This window comes from Penaeus chinensis, chromosome 20 (assembly GCF_019202785.1).
Source record: "Penaeus chinensis breed Huanghai No. 1 chromosome 20, ASM1920278v2, whole genome shotgun sequence".
In the NCBI taxonomy this organism is placed as follows: Eukaryota; Metazoa; Arthropoda; class Malacostraca; order Decapoda; family Penaeidae; genus Penaeus; species Penaeus chinensis.
The window spans coordinates 20,888,647-20,896,146 of record NC_061838.1 but is presented as its reverse complement, the minus strand read 5'-3'; positions in this window follow the sequence as shown (position 1 = coordinate 20,896,146).

The following is a 7,500-nucleotide window of genomic DNA, read 5'->3' as shown; positions in this document are numbered from 1 at the left end:
TGTCTATCTGTCTGTTTCTCTCTCTCTCTCTCTCTCTCTCTCTCTCTCTCTCTCTCTCTCTCTCTCTCTCTCTCTCTCTCTCTCTCTCTCTCTCCCACACACACACAAACACACACTTTCTCTTACATGCTCTCTCTCCTCTCTCTAGTTCTCTCTTTGTCTCCCTCCATCTCCCTCCCTCGGCCATTCTCCCCCTCTCTCTTTCTTTCTCTCCGCCTTCCCTATCAAGAGCACCCGATTGCCTCAAGATTGTCGCTTTTCAGCAGGAAAATAACTTTCCTCTGTCGATTTTCCCGCTTTCACGGCCTGAGAACGGTATATCAACCAGGATCACTTTTGCATTGTAAATAAATTTCATCATTCTGTCAACATTTTACTGACTTGAGGAAGAGGAGGAGTGGGGGGGGGGGGGAGGAGGTAGGTTGAAGAGGGAAAGAAGAATGGGAGGGAGAGACTGAAAGGAAAAGGAGGAGGTAGAACGAGGAAGGGAGGAAGAGAGGAGAAGGGATTTGGAGGGAGGATGGGAGGAAGGGAAAAAAGGAAAATGATAGGAACAAGAAGACGGTGAAAGAGAGAAGTGGAAGCGGAGAAGGGAAAAGAGAGGAGGAGAAGCAGAAGGAAAACGAAATGAAGGAGGTTGAAAGGGAAATGAGAAATGAGAAAGGACGGAATGGGGAAGAGGGGAAAGGGAGGATATTAGAGGAGAGGAATCAGAATAGAATGGGAGTCAGGGGAAAAGGGAGAAAGAAAGGAGGCGGAGAAGTAAAAAATATTTTGGTCTTCTTGCGTGGATGTATAAACACAAAAGCAGACAGATAAACTGAATGGCAGGAGAGATATCACGATTGCTCATGCTATCATCATTACCATATTTGTCATGAACATTGTTATCTTAGTTTTTGTCTTCGAACCCTTTTCAATATTTTCGATATTACTAATATTCATAACTAGTTGGTCTCGTGGAAACGTCCGATTACAAGAACGAGGTCACCCTTACTCTTATATGTATATTTCTGCGATTAAAGTACTTAATTTCGGGGGGGCAATTTGTTGCCAATGGAAAGCACGAACATAACGATGCCAAGATAAACAGTAGCGGACTCAGGGGCTAGTGCTCAGCCAACATGATGGAAATATCAGTCGTTTGAGGGTCTCAGCGATCTGGCGCTTTTGTCCTGCGGGTGTGATTGTTCGTGCTTTGGGCGCGTTTTCAGTCCCATGTCGTCAGTTTCACAGATACTTATTTTTTCAAACATAATAGCTCTGTTATGCGACAGCTTTTTAGCAATTTCCGAAGCTTGGAATAGGACTTAATCCAGGGGGTTGAACTGGGTCCACGTCGCGCAGGTCAACAAAAATAAATTGAAAACTTCTCCTGTTTCCCTCAGCTTGTGAACATAATTGACCCAAAAATATGTTTTTCTTTTTCACATGGCCTAACAGCATTTGCCAATATTTATATTATATGGCATAAGGATTTTTTTCTTAATATTATTCAAAATGCCAGAGAAGGTTAACGGTCGCAAAGCACACTGGTCATTCAAATAAAATCCCAAAGGTATTTCAGATATTCGCACCTTTGTCATCATTCTTGTCGCTTAGTCACAAGCAGTATCTTTGCTATAAAAAACAAGGATAATTAAAAAATATAATTCTATCTATCTTTCCTTTCACCCCTCGTTCCCTCCCTTGTCTCCCTTCCCCTCCCTCCGCAATCCCCTTTCCTTTTTCCTTCACTCACCGCCCCCCCCCCCCCCTCCCCTATCGCCTAATAGTGTGAAGCGAATCGGAAGAAAAATCTGTTTCTGAGATAGCAGAATTAACGCGTTCATCCCTCCCTGCCTGAGGCAGGCGGCCTGCCCCGGAGGCTGACGGAAGGCGCAATCCCGGCGCGGGAGGACGGGCCTCGCGTGACGGATTGCACGGGATGAGGAACATTAGGGCGCCTTAATGCGATTTCAGCTGCTGCAGGAATCTCTCATTGGGCTCATGGATGGGTATGTATGGGTAGTTGTTTGCATGTATGTAGGTAAATATTTATGTATGCATGCAAATATGTGTACATGCATGTATGGATGTACATAAGCATGTATGTATGTTTGCATGTATGCGTGCATGTGTTTATGTATGTATATGTATATATATATATATATATATATATATATATATATATATATATATATATGAATGTGTGTGTAAATACATATATTTATATATATTGTCCGTGGTTTCTTTGCTTTGTTCTTATAAGCAGAAACCTTTGGTTCTTTTATTCTGGTATCCTCTGGGATATAGATTATCTCGGGCTTATTAAAACAATTGTATTTTCATAAATTATATTGTTCACACTATATATCACAAATACACTAAATAAAACACGGGAGTCATCAGGAGTGCCGTCAGTGAAGTGTTGGGGGACGAACTATCCGAGCCAAAACTGTCATGCACCAGGGGTGAATTAGCACAAGATAGTCACTGGTAGAGCGGGCTGCGGTTGTCAGCTACTCAGCACCAATAGAAGGGGCAGCAGATATCAGCTACTCGGCCATCACTAGAGGGGTTGCAGATAAGCAACTCAGCATAAAGAGGCTGTAATAAATAGTTCGTAAAAATAGTTTTCAAGACGGCTGAGAGGATGGTACTAAACCGGCTTCAATGGAAAACGGGACCCCGGCACGAACACCTTCACGGGTTCACAAGGGGCATGGGCACAGCACACAGCTTAGCCACGCTCTTAAGCACAATCAGCAAGGGCCCAGCTGTGGTGGTATTCCTTGACCTGGAGAAGGCTTTTGAACTGGCAAGTCCGCTTGCCATTCAGGAAAGCCTGATCCAGAAGGGAATCAGAGGAAAGCTCTTGGCTTGGATAGGTGACTACTTCAGGAACAGGACTGCCAATGTCAAATTCCAGGGTCACCTATCGCAGCACATGCCGCTCGAAAATGGAACGCCACAGGGTGGGGTTCTCAGTCCAGCCCTATTCAACACTTTAATGTCCTGCATCCTCAACATAAACCTCCCAGTGGGGTGCCAGATCATCTCGTATGCAGACGATCTCGCTATCACCTCCACTGGACCACGCAGCCAGAATAAAGCCCAGCGTTGTCTGGACCTCGTGTCAGAGGAGTGTTGTAGGACGGGACTAAAGATCTCTGCTGCCAAATCCAAAGCCATGGCTTTGAGACAGAGAGTTCGAGGCACAAGACTGAAAATCCAGGGAGTGGAATTAGAATGGGTCAAGGACTACCTATACCTTGGGGTAAGGATAGACCGGACCCTCTCCTTCCATAAGGAGGTCCAGTACCTGGTTGACCGAACCAAAGCAAGACTGTCTGTCATGAGAGCAATGACTGGGAGACGCATAGGGGCCAGACACAAAGTACTAAGATCATTCTATGTACATGCTGTCCGGCCCATTGTGGACTATGCCTCAGTCGCTCTAATTGCTGCAAAGAAAAAGCACACAGACAAATTAGAAACAGTCCAAAATGAAGCTGCCAGGATCATTCTGGGTGCCCCGAGGTGGACGAAGGTCCTCAACCTCCTGATGGAGGCAAACCTTCTCCCCCTGGACTCACGAATCGATCTAACGGCAACACAATTTCTGTCAAAGGTCATCCAGGCTCCCAGGAACACAAGCCTAAGACAAAAATTAGTCAGATGCCTCGAACAAGACAACGAGCTCGTTGCAAACAACTCCTGGCTGTCTCATACAGCCAGGGTGTTGATACGCCATCAGCTCAAAGAACAGCTTCTTGCTAAGGGCATGGACTCCCCCCACCCCGACTTTGCCGAAGCCCCGCCGTGGGCACTGAGCCTGATAGAGTTCAACATAATGAACCTGTCAATGAAAAAGAGCCTATACCCCATGCCTAGCCTAAAGGCAGAAGCCCACAGGGTCATTGCAGCCATCACTCCTCCGGGTAGTAGAACATACTACACGGATGGATCGGTCGATCCCTTGAGCCACACTGCAGGCGCCGGCTTTGCAGCTAGGGATGCCACACGATCCATGAGGGTAACAGACAACGCCTCCTCGCTACAGGCAGAGGCAGTTGCAATCATGGGAGCCCTAGGCCACGCGTCCCTAAGGGAAGGACACGTGGTCATACACACAGACTCCAGGGCAGCCATTGACTGTCTTCAGCACAGCTCACCCACAGACAACATCTACCTACTGACCACGATTCTCACAATGGCACAGAGAATTCTTGCTCAGGGTAGAAGAATTATCATCAATTGGGTCCCAAGCCACATCGGCATCAGAGGGAACGAGCTTGCTGACAGACTAGCCGCCGCTGGCAGGGGTATGCCCCCAAATCCCATGACGATAAAACCGAGCCGAAAATTACTTATGGAGAAGTGTGCCTTGGTCGGTCGTACCTTCCTACGGCAGCTCCACAGAGAGGAAACGAGAACCTCCCCCTCGGCCAGCTGGTACTCAGACGCCACAGGCTCTGAACCACTGGCACTCTCTGTAGTAAGCAACAGAGGTACCGAAGTCATTCTTCACAGAATGCGCCTAGGTTACCACTGTGCATGGCAGATTATCCCAACAATCGAACGCGATGAATGGTGCTGCAAGCACTGCGGCGAGCCGAACGCCACACTAGTCCACTACCTAGAAAATTGTAACCATACACAATTCCTGAGACATGGACCGCCCACAACAGCCGCCGTGCTGGTAAAGAGGCTATGCGAAATGCTTACACCATGGCGGCAGGAGCGCTTGCTGGCAATCCCGCCGCCACGGTAAGCACCGAGTGTCAGACAACTCAATGAGACAGCCGTAAAAAAGCTGACACAGGCCGGGCCATATCTAGAAGGCCCGGGCGAAGCTAGAACTTCGCAAACCAAACCCCCCCCCCCAAAATAGTTTTCTGACTTAATTTTCACTATATCACTTCACAGCACTTCACCGTATTTTATGATTCACCATTCACCATTGAATATATAGATATATACTCATACAATATATACAAACTAAATAAAGTAGACTTACAAGTGTTCAGGTGTGGAGCTCGGAGTAGAGTGGCAAACCATAGAATGGCAACCAACGATAATGGTTGACATGAGGCTTTGGTGGGGTCGAAACTGCCATCCGAACGGTGGAGGCGAACCAAAAGGACACTTACACCTCACACACACACCATATACGCACAACACATACGTACAATTATGAACAAACTAAATAGTGAAACCATCACTAAAACACAAACCCTTTACATATATATATATATATATATATATATATATATATATATATATTAATATATACATATATGTATATAAGCATACATACATACATATACATAAATACATATATATGCATATATACACACACATACATATACATACATACATTTATAAATATATTCATATATATGCATATATATTATATATATATGTATATATATATAAATATATAAATATATATATATATATATAAATATATATATATATATATATATATATATATATATATATATATATATATATATATATATATATGTTTGTATCTGTATATATAATTGCTCTAATATCTGGCAGAACCTCCTCCTGCCTTTCTCACTGCATCGATTCTCCATTCTATACTCTCATACAACTTAGTTATATAGTCAATAGGAATGTTGTTCCATTCTTTGTTTACCCTCTCTCATAGATCGCCATTGTTTTAAAACTGCAGACTCAATTTTCTTTGTAATATAGTCCTAAACTTGTTGGATTCGGTTCATATCAGAGCTATTAGCGGGCCATTCCAAAACCGTCGGCTTATTTTTGGCCGTCGAGGTCTTAACAATCTGTGCAGTGTGACAGGGAGCATTGTCCTTCTGGAATACTGCTTTACTATCTTCAAAACAGTATATCAAAGATGGAACTGTACAGTATTTTAAGATTTTAAGGTAATACTCTCCGTTAACTGTTCCATTAATTTTGTACCTTTGCTAGTAATGTAGCCCCAGACATGAAATCACCACCATCATGCTTAACTGTGGGATTCAGGCATTCAGGAAGCATTTCCTTTCCTTTTCATCTTAACTTAACTCTCTTACCTTCTCCTCCACAGTAGACCTTGCTACTTTCATCCTTTCGGCAATTATATTACAGCCATAGCAATAGCACAGTAATGAAATGCTGTTTTTCAATAAGTGGGCAAACATATTCAAGATACATTTAAAAAAGAATTTGCTTGAAAAATCTTTTACTCACCAAAAATATTGAAAAGCTTTGTAAAGCAGGAAAATGTGATGAGAACTGCGGTAAATTGGTCAAGGAATGATTGGTCGAAGTAACGAAGCAACAGGAACCACAATCAAAGCGAGGCTAGACACGAGAGGGGCTTGTTAGCAAAGCCTTTTCCTCACTAATCGATTTGAAACTTTCAATGATTCTTATTGCATTTTATGTCCAGTCCAAGAAAAAATAATTGCAACGGTGAAGCTGATGGTAAAAACCCCTAATCAAGAACTTTCTTAACGAATTTCTGGTTAGGGTTCATTCATCTTATCAAGTTTCCATCTGGATACACCAAGTTACAGGACCAAAATTTCGAATTGTCTGAAAGTGGCCGGTTAATTTTGACCAGTAATGTATGTATGTGTGTGAACACGCACACACACACACACACACACACACACACACACACACACACACATACATGTATTCATGTATATGTGTGTGTGTTAAAATGCGCTCGACTGGAACCCTGCGTTGTGCCTGGACAGTTGAGCAGCGCCGCCCTTCCGATGAGGCAGTCCTGCAGATCGCAAGGCCTCTGTTCGCCACGTGTGACAGGAGGCTGAAGGACTTAGGTTGAGCCTCCCTCCTCAAGCTGCAGATCCTTCGCCAAGCCCCTTCAACTCTGAGCAGGATTTCGGGCCGCGAATGGGAGGGAACTGCACGGACCTTCATACAAGAGCTCACTCGCTCGCACTCTTCCACGCACAGACACATATTACGCACGCAGGTAATATAAAAAAGTGGTGGTGTATAGATAGCTAAGCAGTCAATATGATATATATTGATATGTCTATGGATATTTAATGTGTGTTTATAAATCTAGATAGTTATCTATCTACTTATCTAGCTATCTATCTAACTGTCTGTCTGTCTGCCTATTTTTCAATCTAAATTTAAGTCTGTCTACCTACCTATCTATATATCCATCTATATAAATAAACAGGAAAATAGTTACAGCAGGAAGCGGTGAGGAAGAGAACGAATATCACAGCATCGGTAGCACAGCCGTCGAGCGCGCGCGGCCACACCAAAGGTTCGGAGATACATGAGCTCACCAGTCAGTCATTAAGTATTTCAAGAACCGTTTACGAAGTAAGTCAGTATTTGCAGAACATCAGGAAAAAAAAAAATTGGAATCAAATCTTTTTAGACAAACATATTTAGTCTAACATGCATAGAAACAGAATATATATATATATATATATATATATATATATATATATATATATATATACTTATATATTCCGTATGCGGTGCCGT